The sequence below is a fragment of the Manis javanica genome, chromosome 4 (assembly GCF_040802235.1).
Source record: "Manis javanica isolate MJ-LG chromosome 4, MJ_LKY, whole genome shotgun sequence".
NCBI classification, from domain to species: domain Eukaryota; kingdom Metazoa; phylum Chordata; class Mammalia; order Pholidota; family Manidae; genus Manis; species Manis javanica.
Genome location: NC_133159.1, coordinates 138618990 through 138634636, shown reverse-complemented (window position 1 = coordinate 138634636; position 15647 = coordinate 138618990). Strand labels below are relative to the sequence as shown.

Genomic DNA, 15647 nt, shown 5'->3' with positions numbered 1-15647 from the left:
GGGCCTGGTCCTCCGGGTGGGCCTCCGGTGGGGCCTGTGACTCAGGGCTCAGTCAGGCGGGGGCAGGATGTCAGTGCCATTCACTGGGCCACGAGGAATCTCACTCTTCTATTTATAGGCAGTGCACTGCTGGCCCAGCCTGGCGGGAAGCGGCCACCACGGCGAGTTGGGACCAGGAGAGGGAGTCCAGGACAGGATGCAGTGAGGCTTTGCCACCCACCTCCACCTGCCTCAGGGGGTCCAGGACTGGATTAGCTCTCCTACACCAGAATGGGCAAGGCTGGGGCAGGCCAGCACGATGAGCCCAGAGCCCACATGAACTGTGAGCAACAGGAGATGGGAGACACCGGGTGGCTTGGCCTGTCATGAGCCTGGAAGGGTGGGCAGGGGTCAGAGGAAGGTAACAGCTGGTGGCCTGGCATCCTGAAGGTTAGCCCCAGAGAACTCGGTCTGCTCTTTCCATATTGGGGTCCTAACTGCCAAAGAGGCCTGCTCCCACCTATCACCTGCTTCACCACTAAGATGGTTCCCTGTTCTTAGGAAGCTAAGATTTGATACCTATTATGAACAAAGTCCTGTCACCTGTATTCCCTCATTCAGTCTCACAAAGGCTTTATTGCATAGGTTATCAATGAACCCATTCAACAGAAGCCGAAACTGAGGTTCACTGTGGTTAAAGTACTGGCCACAAATGTGTACTCGATGTACAAGCATGTAAAATGGGAGCTGCGGTGCCCTGCCCTGGGCATGTGGGGAGGAAGGGCATCAGCTGGCCTTGCTGCCATCTCTTTGTGGAGCACCCACCACAGGGCTGACTGTGTCCTTGGCTGAGCTTGCATCTCAATCAGACTCAAAGATTCTTGTGTTTGTGTTTGTGTCCTGCACTGGGCAAGGTGGGGAGAGGGGCTTGTTCCCCCTGTAACAGCCGCCCGCAGCTAGGAGCCTGGCACAGCATTTGCTCAACAGAGCCTGTTGCCCCTCGGCCGGCCCCTCCCTCCCCCACAGCGGTACGGGTGCTCTGCTGCATGCGGTCTGCGCATGGGGCAGATACACTGAAAAATAAGGGCTGCTGCTTCCTGGGGGCTGCTGGACTGGGAGCCAGGCTACAAGCTCCAGGCCTTCGGGCTTCACGTCCTTCCAGTGGAAGCCAGTTCCCTGAACAGGACACCCTTCCAGCTGAGCTTACTGGGGCTGCTTCAGAGGAAACCAGCCAAGGGCCAAGGTGGGCACTGCAAATCTGCCCTCACCATCAGGAGTGGAAGAGGAGCCCTCGTTTCTGCCTTTGTTCCCGGGGCCACCTCCCCAGTCCTTGGCTCCTTCCTGAGGCCCGGATCTGACCATTCTCCAGGGCTGTGTGACTGCCTGCTGGTCCACCGTGCCTGTCTCCTGACCAAGGGGCTGCTTACCCCTCCCTGCCCTGCCTCACCCATCCTCACTGGTGCAATGCACACTGCACCCTGGGAATGCTGGAGGCAGCTGCTAAGGCTTTGTTGAAGTGCTCAAGGCCCTGTCCCAAAGCTAGGCAGGATGGTAGGGAGGTAGGGGCTGGGAGAGGTGCTCAGAATCAATGAGAGGTGGATTCTCTCTGCCTTGACCCAGAGAGGCCCCTGCTGGCCTCTCTTGCAATCTCTGGCTCCTCCCCTTTGCCTTTCTGGAATCCTCACCTACTTCCCAACCCTAGTTCTTACCCTTCTTTCCACTGCCTGCACCTCTCCTAAGGTGATTAGCAATTCTCAGGGCCTTTTCAGAGTCTTGCAAATGTTGCAGCCTCTGACAGTCTCTGAATGTTGCTGACTTTCCTCTTCTAAGTGGGATATAATGAGGGCATATAGAAGGGAACAGGGTGGGGGTGGAGTGGGCAGAGCTGGTTCTGAGGGCCTCCCTGAGGCTGAGGAGGAATTAGGGAGAAGGGAATAGAGGTCCCAAAGGGTGAAGATCTTGGGAAAGGTTTCTACACCTTCAAGAACATGGAAGAAGCTCCAGCCAGCTGAAGGGCAATGGTGTGGAGTTCTGGGGTCTGGTGGGAACTAGTGGGAGGCAGGTCTCCAGAGCCTGGGGTCACCCTAAGATTTCTCTTCTCACAAAATGAGCCAAGGGTTTGGGGCAGGATGCCTTTAGAAAGCTCCCTCTTGATGTGGGGTAAAGGGTTGGAGGAGACAAGCTGGCGGCAGGAGGGCAAACTAGACATCATTGCAGCTTTCCTGGTGAGGGATGAATGTGGGAGGGGGAGGGGAGAACAGCGGGCAGGAGAGAGCTATGCTGCAGCACTGACTGGCCCTGGCACCCGCGCCAAGGCCCACGCTGCTAATGAGGGCTGGGTGGCCAGTGGGGAGAGCTGGAGCCCCTAAGGCGGCCCGGAGAGACCCCTCAGCTATGGCAGCTGGATGGGCGAAGAAATGACTTCATTTTCATGTACTTAACACAAGGTAAACATGGGTGGAAAAACCCAAGTGCTCATTATCTAACTTGGTAGCCGGGGGCTGGCTCCTTAACAACCGGTTTCCTGGGATTCTATACTCCTCCTGCAGGACGGAGCCAGACGAAGGGTTTCCCCCATGCACAGTGAGGGTGACGCTGGCCCCTTTGCCTGGGCTTCTTCCTCTGAGTCATTCCCTACATGTTCATGGAGCTTAGCCTGCTGAGGACCCGGCACCAGGCTGGCCACCAGGGCATGGTGGAGGGCAAAACTCCATGGTGGGGAGGTCCGGGGCATTGGGGAGTCTAGTGACCAGGTGGACTGAGACCCCAGGAGTCCAAGAAGGAAGTGGGGAGACCAGCGGGGAGGTTGCCATAAGCATTCAAGCATAAGCTACATGGATACTAGAAGACACCTTGGAAAGGATTTAGTCTGACCCTTGATTCCACAGATGGGTAAATTGAGGCCCCGAGAAGTCAAATGTCATATCTCAAGTCATATACTGGGAGAGAAGCAGAGGCGGGACTAAAACCCAGTGGTTTTGATGTCAGTGGTTCTTTTTGACTAGTATGTGGAGAAACTGGCTGACTCAAGTAGAAAGAAAAAATTAAAGCATATACAGTTGACCCTTGAACAACACAAAGGTTAGGGGCACTGATACCCGCCCCCTGTGCAATTGAAAATCCATATATAACTTTCGATTTCCCAAAATTTAACTCCTGAGAGCGACTACTGTAACTGCTGTTACTTAAAACAAAAACAGTCAGTTAACACTATTTTGTGTGTTACATGTATTATTTACTGTATTCTCACAATAAAGCTAGAGGAAAGGTTTTCTCCAACTGTCACAAATCTCCAAAAACTCTTCCAATATATGTATTGAAAAACACTCTGCATATATAACAACAAAGCAAAACTGAAGGAACAAAACAGCAGCAGACTCACAGACTCCAAGAAGGGACTAGTGGTTACCGAAGGGGACAGGTGGGGGAGGCTGGGTGGGGAGGGAGGGAGAAGGGGATTAAGAGGCATTCTGATCGGCACACATAATGTAGGGGGGACACGGGGAAGGGAGTACAGCACAGAGAAGACAAGTAGGATTGTATAGCATCTGACTACGCTGATGCACAGTGACTGCAATGGGGTGTGTCCGGGGGACTTGATAATGTGGGTGAATGTAACCACAATGTTGCTCCTATGAAACCTTCATAAGATTGTGTATCAATGATACTTTAATAAAAAAAGAAAAAACTGCGCATAAATGGACCTGCACGGTTCAAACCTGTGTTGTTCAAGGGTCACCTACAGTCTGGTCCCCCTTCCACTCACCACGCAGGCACGCAAACATGGGGGTTCTTCAGAGGATCAACAATATAGAGAGAAATGTCTTCGTACTGGGTGGGCCACATGTATTTTCCCTTTATCCCTGGGGCCCACTCCACAGTCCAAATCCGAGGCAGGAGGAAAAGCTTCCTTTTTGTGGAAATATTCCAAAGGATGACCAACAGCTTCAGGGCAGCCAGCCATGCTCAGGAAGCACCTGGCCCCTCTCCACCCTCCCCAGTGAGGGGAGAACCTTTCAAAGAGCGCAGAGGCCCAGGGAGTAGGCAGGTGACTCAGGCAGCGGCCCCAGCCCCGCCCACCTACGCCCTCCCCGCACAAAGCAACCTCCTTCCCTGAAAACACCTGGTAGATTTTATTCTCTGCCTTAAACAGCAGCAACAAAACACGATACCCACTTTTTCTAATGTCAGTTGAGTGAAACAGACATGTTGGAGAAAGGCTGGAGAACTAGCCCTGCAGCTCTGGACCGAACCTTAGGTCCCTTTGGGCCTCAGTTTCCCCATTTGTGTTGAACTGTAAGTGTTCCTAAGCTTCACTAACCTGTGAGTTTGAATAACCACTTAATATTTATGCCCAAAGCCTACTAAGTCCACACTCTTCTTCTACTCCCCCAGGGCTAATCCCACAAAGCTTTTTGAGAGCCCCCAAGGAGATGTCCTGCCTGCTCTCCAGGCCCCCGAAAGATGTCCACACCCTAATCTCCACAACCTGGGAACATGTTACACCTTAACTTGGCAAAAGAGAACTTGCGGGTGTGATTCAGTCAAAGACCCGAGGCGGGGAGATTCTCCTGGGTTACTCGGTGAGCCCAGTGTGATCACAAAGGGCCTTACATAAGGGAGGCAGAAGGGTCAGAGGCGGCGAAGGCAGTGCCATGACAAGAGCAGAGGAGGGGAGGCAGGGGTCCGAGTGACTCCAGGAAGGGCCCCCGAGCCAAGGCCTGCAAGCAGCCTCTGGGAGCTGGAAAAGGCAGCAGACAGCTTCCCCCCCGGAGCCTGCAGAAAGAATGAGCCCTGCCAGCTCTTCACTTTTAGGACTTCTGACCTCTAGAACTACGAAGGGATAAGTCTGTGTTCTGTTAATCTACCAAGCTTATTAACAACAGGAAACTAAAACTGCTGTAACACACCACCATGGAGAGAAGGCCCCACACGTTCATGCTAGGCCACCCTGCCCGGCCTCCTCACCCCTTGTGCTGGGCCAAGACCACTTCCTCGGAGTTACCTCTGCTGGCTGCGGCCTCCACATGGGTTTCCCTGAGGGGCCCCACAGTCTGGAGAACCTCTGCCTGTTCACCCCAGCAAAAACCTCTGCAGTTTTACAGGACAGCAGCCGCTAGAGCAGCTGCCACGACCATCCTCACCAGCACCCCCGAGGCCTGTTTCTGAGTGGGGCTCCCAGGCTGAAGGCTCCTCCACGCTTCACGAATTCTTCTTGGGGAACCCCATCCTCCACCCCACCCATCATCCCCAAGTCAGCTTCCAAACATCCTCCGTATGAATGACCCCGAGCTGTGTATGTGGCTCAAGGTTTATGTGTTTCTTCCCGAGAGGCTTCTCAGCCCCTGTATAAAGCAGCTGACCCACAGAGATACATGGCAGAGGACAGGGGGCACAGGGGGCATGGCAAGAGCTGAACTCCACATGCCAGCAGCTGGCCAGGACCAGCTTAAAGAGTGTGATGCAATGCACCGTGTAGCTGGTAAGCTGGGTGTAACTGTGGGGTGGGCTCAGGGCTGTTAATGAATTCCCCATGCCGCCCTGCTCACATTCTGGCCTGGACCCCTGACACTGATGTCACATCACCCCTTCCCACTCCCAGGACTGTCCCCATCTCACTTTCACTGGTGGCATTAAAAGACCTGGAGAAACCACTGACAAGGATCAGTCATGAAGGATGTTGGGAGCATTTTTCTTTGAAAGCATTTTCCTTTTTAAATGTTCATTTCATTATGCAAGTGAAACATATTCCCTGAAGAAGAAAAATTAGGGAAAAAAAAAAAAACAGGTGAGGGGAAAAAAAAATCCGGAAACAACCTAAGTGTCCATCCACGGATGAATGGATAAAACAGTTGTGGTACATGTGCACAATGGCATATTATTTCAACCATAAAAATAGAAAAAGAAGGAAATCCTGCCATTTGGATGGAACTTGAGGGCATTTTGTTAAATGAAATAAGTCAGAGAAAGACAAATGCTTTATGATCTCACTTATATGTGGAATCTAAGAAAACCACAAATAAACAAATAACCTAAACTCATATAAATATAGAGATCAGAACTGTGGTTACCAGAGGGTAGGGGTGGGAGGTGGGAGACTTGGAGGAAGGGGGTCAAAAGGTACAAACTTCCAGTTATAGGATAAATAGTTACAACATAATATTTGTAAGATATATAGGAAAGTTAAGAGAATAAATCCTGATTTCTCTTCACAATGAAAAAACTGTTTTTTTTTGTGCCCGAAATGAGGGATATTAACTAAATGTATTCTAATAATTTCACAATGTATGCCAGTAAGTCATTACTTAATACAATGCTGTAAGTTAGTTATACGTCAATAAAACTGGAAAAAAAATAGAGCAAGGTATAAATGTACAGCCTTTTGAGATAAGTGGGGAAAAAGGCAAATAAAAATGATCTCTAATCCTACTACACAAAGATAATGATCCAATAATCTGCTGCCAAAGTTTTGATGTGTACGTGATGTATGTACCTCACTTACTACTACTGGAATATTATTTATCTGTTTTAACACATCCACAATCATATCATATATGCTATTCCAACAGAGGCTTTTTTCTCACTCAGCAAATGCATGACTAACTGCTGTCTCTGTTAAGAGACATATGTCCACATCCCTATTTTTCATGGTTATATGGTATGTGCCTACGTGCCTGTGTTGTAATTTATTAAGTCTTGCTGGACAGTTATGCTGTTTTCAGTTTTTCAAAAGTGTAAACGACAGTGCCTTGCAAATACTTCTTGGCCCACTTACTCAGCTATTTTGGGAGGATAAATTCCTAGAGGTGGAATTGCTGGGTCAGAGGGTGTGCACAGTTTTAAGACTTTTGGTGCATATTTGTGGCCTGCTCTTAATTCCAGGCCCATTTCTTTCACGCTCTGGATTTGCCACCCACTTTAGCATTAGCTCGAAGACAAATAAATTTAGGTGATGAGTCTGCTATTTGTAATTCTCCAGGCTACTTCTTTCTTAATATGTATGATTGGAAAACATGCCATTAGTTTCCATTTTTAAAGTGCCACGCCTATTCTCACCCTGCTATTCCTGGGCACCTGGATCTTCCTGGTAGGATGGGGAATTGGGTTAAATGCTGTTTTTCCCTTCTGGAATGAGAAGTTCGTAGATTAAGCCAAGGACAACATAATTTCTCTGTACCTCGGTTTACTCGTCTATAAAATGGAGATATTAGCCAACTTTGCAGGATTTTCATGTGGGTGAAAGGGACCCAGCTGGTGTCTGACCCATGGTGAAACCTGAGCCCTCCAACTTTGTCCAGCCCCTCTCGGGTGCAGATGGCGTGGGATGGAGTCTCCTGGCTTGCAGCTTGGCACTGGACACTTGGTTCCTCCCTGCTCCCAGCGACTCTTACCCACAGTTCCAGACACCCAAGGCTAATTGTCTCCCTCAAGAACAGCCCTCGGATTTTTTCTACTTTGAAAGGCCCTTGAGCTCTCAGAAGGACAACCAAACAAGAGAACAGAACATGAGGGAAAATTGCTCGTCTAAAATAGACAGTTTTCATCTCATTCTTACCTCTGTGTTCTACTTCATCTCTCTCCCTGCTGTCCCTTTTTCTACATAAGCCAGGCATGAGGGTGATATTATTAAAAATTCTTGAGATGGATTATGTAATAATCTAGACTGGAAATTTAAAAAGAAAGACAACTGCATGATAAATGGGTAGATGTCTTTGCAGCTGCTTAATGAGACAAAGCCCGGATCACTCCTTGCCTCCTGGTGCTCATTAGTTGACTTGCTTCATTCTTGAGTTTTCCCAGGAGAATCCCAGCTGAGCCTGTCCAGAGTTGCATGGTCCACCTTCCCCAGATGATCAGAATCACCCAGGATACTCACTGAAAATGCACATTCCGGACTCCGGGCCAGACCCTCTGAATCAGTCTCCAGAGGAGACACCTGTACATTTGCAAATGCACATTATACATTTAACAAGTGGTTCCAGGTAATTCCTAACATCAGGAAAATAATATATATACTGTTATAGAGGGGAAAACTTCAGTAGTTTTCTACCTTGGCTATAATTCAGAATCTCCTGGGGACCTTTAAAAACCCAATGCCCAGTTGGGTCAGAACCACGTGCAGGGGCCAGCAGGAAGACCTCTGACAGGTGGACCCAGAGCCCAGGGCTCCAGGAGTGGTTTTGCCACTAACTCATTGGGGAACTTCTCTAGTCCCCAGTTTCCACATATGCAGAATGAGGGACATAGACTGGCATGGTGGGCAAATGCTTTCTGATTGATTGCAAGTGACTGCCAGCTTCACCATATTGGGGATTCTGGGGTTGGGACTGGGCTAAATGAGAAGGAATGCCTTAATTGGTTAATGATGTCTGCCACAGGTACAGAGGGGGCATTGGCTCATGCACCAAGTGACATGGTAATAGTCATGTGCATGTGGCATATTAATGACATGATAATATTATTATATATTATTGTTACAGCCTCAGTGACATGATAATAATAACAGCACAAGACTTGTAATGAATAACTGAGATAAGCTATGCAAATAACAGTTCATAGCCTGTAAAATTCTGAACAGATCTTAGTTATTACAGTAATAGTTATTATTTCAGTCTAAGATGTTATTTCTTCAACAGAGTCGTGAGCTCAAGTGGCCTACCTGGGGCAGGCTGGGGTGGGGTATGGTGTCTGGCTCAGAACGCACTAGTGGATTGGTAATCACATGAGATTACAGGAATAGATAATTAAAATCATTAGGGGTTTCAAAGCTAGCACTCTTTTTTTTTTTTCCAACCTAACTGAGAAATTAAATAGTAAAGGGAAGACAATATTCTCCGGATTCCAGAGAACAGCTCTGTCCCCATCAGAGCTTATTGGCCAGATAATCTTTATACTGAAGGACCCCATCCATCCATCCATCCTCCATTCACCAACCCATCTGTCCATCATCCATCCATCCACACACTCATCTCTCCACCCATCCTTCTATCCACCCACCTGTGCACCCATCCATTTCTCCATCTACACTTCTTGAGTGTTTACCATGTACCAGACACATTCTAGGCTTTGGAATACAGTTGGGGCTGTGCTATGTTGCACAACTCCAGGGAGAGCATTCACATGCATATTTACATAGATAGCACATAGAGTGATATTTGTGCCTACTGGACACAGAAGTGAACAAGACAGACAAAGTCTTTGTAGGCATGCATCTCTCATTCTAGAGAAAGCACAGACAATAAACAAGCAAACAAAATGAATGGGCAAGACCATTTCACATAGTGATAAGTTCAAAGAAGAAGCCAAAACAGGGTGATGTGTTAGAAAATGACAGGTGGGAGATGGGGTGGGGGGTTCCTAATTTGGACAGGGTGGCTAGGAAAGGTGATGTTTGGATAAAGGCCTGAATGACAAGCAGCAGCTCACCATGTGAAGTTATGAGTCTAGGCAGATGGAAAAGCAAGTGCAAAGGTCCTGAGGTGGGAACAATTCTAGGAAGCAAAAGAATGCTCGTGTGGCTAGGGCCCAGCATGTGAAGAGGAGAGTGGTAAGAGATGAATGGATTTTGGGATTAAGCAACTGGGAGAATGATTGTTGCCATTTACCGAGATGGAGAAGACTGAGCAAGGAACAGGTGGGCAGGGAAATGAATCAAGAGATCTGTTTTGCTCATGTTACCCTTGAGGTGCATATTAAGCATTCAAGTGGAGATACTGAGTAGGCAGTTGGATTTAATAGTTTGGAACTCGGAGGTCAGGATGCAAGTACGAATTTCGAAGTTGTGGTAGACATGGGAGTTGCTTGTCCAATATTCGTACTCCATTGTCATGGTGGCTACCCTAACTTATGTGCGTGTACCTGTGCCTCCCAATAACTCCACCCCTGCACTAGCAATGGGGTATAAAGTTCAAGTCTAAGCCAAAGCCAATAACACTGCCCATCCTCCAGCCGTATAACCGGTTCTGAAGTAGACATTTGACCCTGTTTGAGGCAATGAAACTAAAGACAAGTTTTAACATTTTCTGGCCCTTTCAAGAGCACTCTGGAAGAAACCTCCTCTTTCTCCCTGAACGTGGAGAACCTAGAAGTTGTTGGCAGCCATTCTGCAACTATGGAGAGGAGCCAGGATTACAGGAAGACTGACCCAGTGAGAGGCAGAGCAGAAGGACCTGGGAAAAAGAATGAGTACTAGTTCTGACATAAGTTGCTAAAGCCCATCCTGCCTCAAAGTTTCATCAGACAAGAAATTCACCTTCTCATCTAAGCCTGGCTGGCTGAGATCTCTGCTATTTGCAGCTGAACACAACCCAACTGATAATAGCCGTGGGGCCAGATGCCACCTCCTAGCAGGGGAGTGCGGTGGACCAGGAAGTGAGTGGGCCTGGAGGCAGGCTACCGACAGTTTCCCAAGGAGTAGGGGCTGTGGTCCCTGAATGCAGCAATTCTGGAAGTTTCCTATGTATAGCCTGGATCTCTTCTACTGGAGAGGGAGTGAATGCACTGGAAAAAAAACACAGGCCTTTGTGTCAGAGAAGCTCAATGTGAGGAACCTCTGCCATTTGCCATCTGGGTGAGTTTCAGCAACTCATTTAACCTTTCTGAGCCTGATTCCCTCCCCTGAGAAAAGGCGGTAGTAATCCGTGGTGTGAAGGTTGCTGGTATGAAGAACGTGCTGGGCTCTGGCATGTGGCACTTTCTGCCCCTCCCTTTTGCCTTCACCTTAGTGGTATTATTTCTCTTTCAAAGCATGAAGAATGCAAGTCATTTTATTATAAAACTAAAACTTTCAAGTGTCCCTTCAAATACTTTGCTTCCAGAGAAGCAGTTGGTAACTAGGCACATTTGTTCCTCCTGGTCATGTATCTGCCACACTTTTGCATGAAAATAAATGCTCTAATTAGGGGAAGAAAGAAGCATCAGCTCCAGTCTGGTGTCTGCTCAGTGATGACTCATGGGCCATGGGAGGAAACGCTGCTCCTAAGAGGTCACCCCGATGGGATGACAGCACAACCTGTGAGGTCCCAGAGGTGCAGCCTTACAGGTGGGAACTACAGAGCATTTCCGGGACTGGAGTGTTGACTTTCGGAGACTGAGGCAGTCACAGGAGGCCGGGACACTGATTATGGATGGGTTACACCTCTCTAACCCCTCTCTCAGAAGGGTGGATTGTGAGGTCCTCCAAGGGTGTTGCCATACATCGTATCTACAAGGAAACATTTCTTGGCTGGGTCCAGGTTCTAGCTCTGTTACTTAATAGCTCTATGACCTGGACAAATTATTCAGTGCCCCTCTACTTCTGTTCTTTTATCTGTAAAACTTAAAGTTGGGAGAGAAATGTTTGTTCCTGGTGTGCTTATATATCACTGGCAGGAATGCAAAACAGTGTAACTCCTATTGGAGGGAATTTGGTGGTGTCTAGTCAAATTACACATGGAATTACCCTTTCACCCAGCAATCCTTCTTCTGGAAATCTACTCCAAAACCACAGTGGCAAAAATATAAAAATCATGCACACAAAGCTATTTATTACAGCACAATCTATAACAGTGAAAGGCTGGAACAACCCAAATGTCCATCAGCTGGAGGCTGGTTGAGCCCCACAATGGAGTTCTATGCACCTACAAAAAAGGCTGAGGAGTACTTTGATACACAGCTTTGGGGTGACCTCCCAGATACAATGATAAGTGAAAAAAGTAGTGTAGAGAAAAGTGTATTTCACAAACTCCCATTTATCCAAGAAATGAGGAAGAATGTATGCATGTGCACACACACACAGTTTTTAAAACTGGGAGAATAACCAAACATTTTTTGAATGGTTACCTACAAGAAGAGGTGGAAGGCAAAAAAAAAAAGCCTAGATTTCTCTGAAAATGGTTCAGAATACCATTCCATAATACAGTATATTTTTTTGAAATCCTTGTTCCTTTGGCCTCACACTAGTCAACAGACCCCACAGCTTGGTGAAGGCCACCACCAACCTAAAGCCTTACCCTGGACCTTTACATGAGCAGAAGTAAGCCTTTTCTTGATTCAGTGACTAAATGTTTTGCATCTATTTGTTCTGCAACTTAGCCCACCCTAACTAACACACACTGCTGCCATTTATCTTCTAGGTCTTGGCTTGGCTTTTCGTTCCTGGCTCACAAGGTTTGAAGTCACCTCACAGAGGACCTACCTACAGGTCTGGGCTTCCTTACAATATGTTCTCAAGGAGATGGAGGCCAAGAATCTGGGCCCTGCCTTCTCCTGGGCTCCAGGTCCAGGGCCACAAAGGAGTTGGAGGTCCATTGAAAACTCTGTATTATTGCTGTTCACGTGTTCCATGAGCAAGGGACACTTGCTTTGGCCCAGTGGTTTTGATTCTTCTTCTTTTGTACAATGTAGAGTTCTTGTGTTCAAATCCTACAGTAAGCCCAACTTTTAGAGCAGTTAAAAGTCGGCTGCACTGGTTAAAATAAGGAAGAGATTTATGGTCTCAGCAACCTCTGCAGCAGAGCCTACCACTTGTCCATATATGTCATCATTCTTTCCCCTCTTCCCCTTTAGTTAATAGAAATCTTATTTTTAGCTAGGCATATTGCTGCCTAGAATAAAAGACTATTTTCCAGCTTTGCTTTAGCTAGATATGGTCATGTGATTACATGTTAACCAGAGTACATGGAAATGTTGTATGTGACTTCTCATAATCTTATTAAAAGGAAGGGGGACTCCCTCACAGACATCCCACTGTCTGAAACATAGGTGCAACAGCTGGAACTCCAGCAGCCATGTTGGACCATGAAGACAAAGAATACCTCCTAGGAATGGCAGATCAGAGAGCTGGAGGGAGCCTACATCCCTGATAATCTGTGACATCGCCACACCAGGTCTAGGATGGCTACTTCTGGACTTCATAAAAGAAGTACAAATAGGAGAGAAACAAATGTTTATATTGCTTAGACTATTGTTACTTTGTGATTAAAAAAATAAACAGTTTGATTTAATCCTAATCAATATGAATTCACAGACCTCCCCACCCCCACTCCAACAGCAACTCAAAAGTACCTCTGCAGGGCCCCAGACTCTTGTGGAACACCACTCTGGCCAAGGGAAAACAAGCTGCATTGGGAAGTGGGCTGGCTCTTAAAGCTCCTGCCCAGAACAAATACATGTCAATTCTGCTCACATTTCATGGACCAAACCAAATCACATGTCCCAATCTGATGGCAGGGGTGGGATACAGAATCCTCTGAGAGAAGGGTCAGGAAATATAAATAAGAATATTATTAAATATTATACAACCCACCTTAACAGATGTTAAGATGAAATAATAATATGATCCACCTTAACAGATGGAAAAACCAAGACCTAGAGAAGTGAAGTGGCTTGCCTGAAGTCATCCAGGCCAGTAGGAAGAAGGGCCAGAACCCAGGATGGGGCTGATGCCAGCTCTAATGCTCTTTCATTACATTTTATTGTCTCTCAGAAAGAACCTGTAATTTGAGAACCTACAGTGGCTCCCAAGGAGGCAGTGCTTGGCAAAGTCGGACTCACACTGTAGGTCTTGGGTCCATGACTTTTCCCTTCTCTGCACTCTTCTTGGGGATAGTGGTTATAACTTGGCTTCTTATCCTCTCTCCCTCCTTTTCTTCCCCACTTCTGAGGTCCAAAGTATCAAAATTGATTACTACATTAGAGACTAGAAATGCAACTGTGCCCTAATTTTAGGGAGGACAAAAGACTTAAAGAGGAATGTGTGAAATAGCTTCTACATACAAGCATGAATAGTCTCAGGAGCAAAGAAAAGAGGCATTTAAAGAATCCACTTTGGCCATCTTGGGAAACTTTCAATGAACTCAGATATTTCAGGCATTCAGGCAAAAGTAGGGAGGACAGGCATATTCCCAGTGGTACGCAGCAAAGGACAGCAGGAGGTTCTGCCTCCATTTTTCTCCTGTGATGTGAGCTGTTTATACTCCTTGACCTTCCAAGCCACTAATTCTGTTTTCCACAGTGATCAATCTACCTTTTAATAGTCAATATATTTCTAATTTGCCTTTTTTTAGTTCCAGAAATGTTTTAATCCTCTAACTGTATCTCCTCAAGAATTCTTTTCCCTTTTCTGTTAGTTTTCTCATGTAATTCTTCTAGGAGTTAATGGGAATCACTCATTTCACTAAGAGAAAATGAGAGAAAGGGAAAATAACTAGTCAAAAGTAAAATGAAAACAAGCATAAAAGAAGACTGTTAGGAATAAAATCAAGAATATCAGTTATTGTATCAAGAGACAGCCAGAATAAATGCATAAAACAAAATAGCACACATATAAAAGTATACTTAGAGTAAGACGATGAAAAGGAGAGAAAATAAAGAGATAAGAGAAAAATTAAGTAGTGGCAACATTAATATCAGATAAGGTGGAATTCAAGATCAAAAACATTAAATTGGTCAAAGAGGCATATTAAGTAATGATAAGGAAAATATTATTTATGAATACTAACAATCATTAGTCTTTATGTCCTAAATAATAGAGCAGGTAAACATATAAGGCAAAAATTCCTACTAACAATGAGAAATTTTGATAAAAGTTTACATACGGTGGGAGATTTTTAAATATCCCTTTAAGAATTTGACAAGTCAAAAAGTTAAAATATAAGCAAAGACTTATGGAACATGAATATTATAATTGACAAGCTGGGTTTAACAGAAAAGCTAGAATTCTGTATTCTATTATGTATCCATTTCTTTCAGTCATTAAACAACTACCAAAATCAATTCTGAAGAAATAAAAATGGAATGGGAACACCTGATATCAAGTCTTCCAAAATTAATTTATAAATGTAATATAATTCCAAAGTTAACTTCAATAGTTTTTGAAGGGGGAAGGAGAAAGTGATTTTTAAGGCAATATAAAGAATTAATGCTTCAGAATAGCCAGACAAATTATGCAAGAATAGTGAGACATTAAAAACTAAATTAAAACACTATAGCATACGGATAGACCAAAGGTGAGTAGAAGAGAATATAGTCTAGAAATAAATCCAAATATATGGAAACTTAAAGTCAAAGGTGGTGTTTCAATGTGACGGGAAAAGGATGGTTTATTTAATACCTGGAGTTGGCACTACTGGCTACCTATTTGAAAGGAACCTAGTTTTCCTGGCTCCTTGCTTGTCTATTTTTCCATATGAGCTTTTAGAATCAGCCTATTTGGTTAAAAAACATATTATCAGTATTTGTATTTAATTTGCATTGAATTTATAAATTAATTTTATATGTAATTATATTAAATATGGAAAGATAATCATATATAATTAATTTGGGGAGGGTGTCACCTTTAAGATCTGAGTTTTCTGTGTAAAAATATGACATGTGATTGCAATTGCTATTGTCCTTCAATAGCATTTAAAAATTTTTTAAACTTTCCTCATAGGGACCAAGTCTTGTCCCCAGTATTTTATTTTGTTATTTTAAAAGGGTATTTCTTTGTGATATAGTTTTCTTAAGAAAAAGAAATCACATACACTTAACCTATGACCCAGTAATCTCATATCTAGACATCTATCCTATAGAAATAAAAGCACTAATATGTCAAGGCATGTGTACGAAGTTATTTGTTATAGCAATGCTTGTAATGACAAAGCTTACAGATAATTTTATGTCTGTAATAAGGGAATGACTGGATAAAG

At 45.4% G+C, this 15647-nt stretch overlaps 1 long non-coding RNA gene across 3 annotated transcripts in view; it reads left to right on the top strand.

Moving 5' to 3' along the window:
* The window catches only part of LOC108397813 (uncharacterized), a 43690-nt gene extending 29081 nt beyond the window's left edge, over positions 1-14609 (top strand). For 2 of the 3 annotated variants that reach the window (XR_012130574.1, XR_012130573.1), the window contains 2 exons: positions 119-10549; positions 12093-14609. This is a non-coding gene — a long non-coding RNA (uncharacterized lncRNA). The remainder of the gene's footprint in view (positions 1-118; positions 10550-12092) is intronic. The other variant, XR_012130575.1, reaches the window with a different exon arrangement.
* The last annotated feature ends 1038 nt before the right edge of the window (positions 14610-15647 follow it).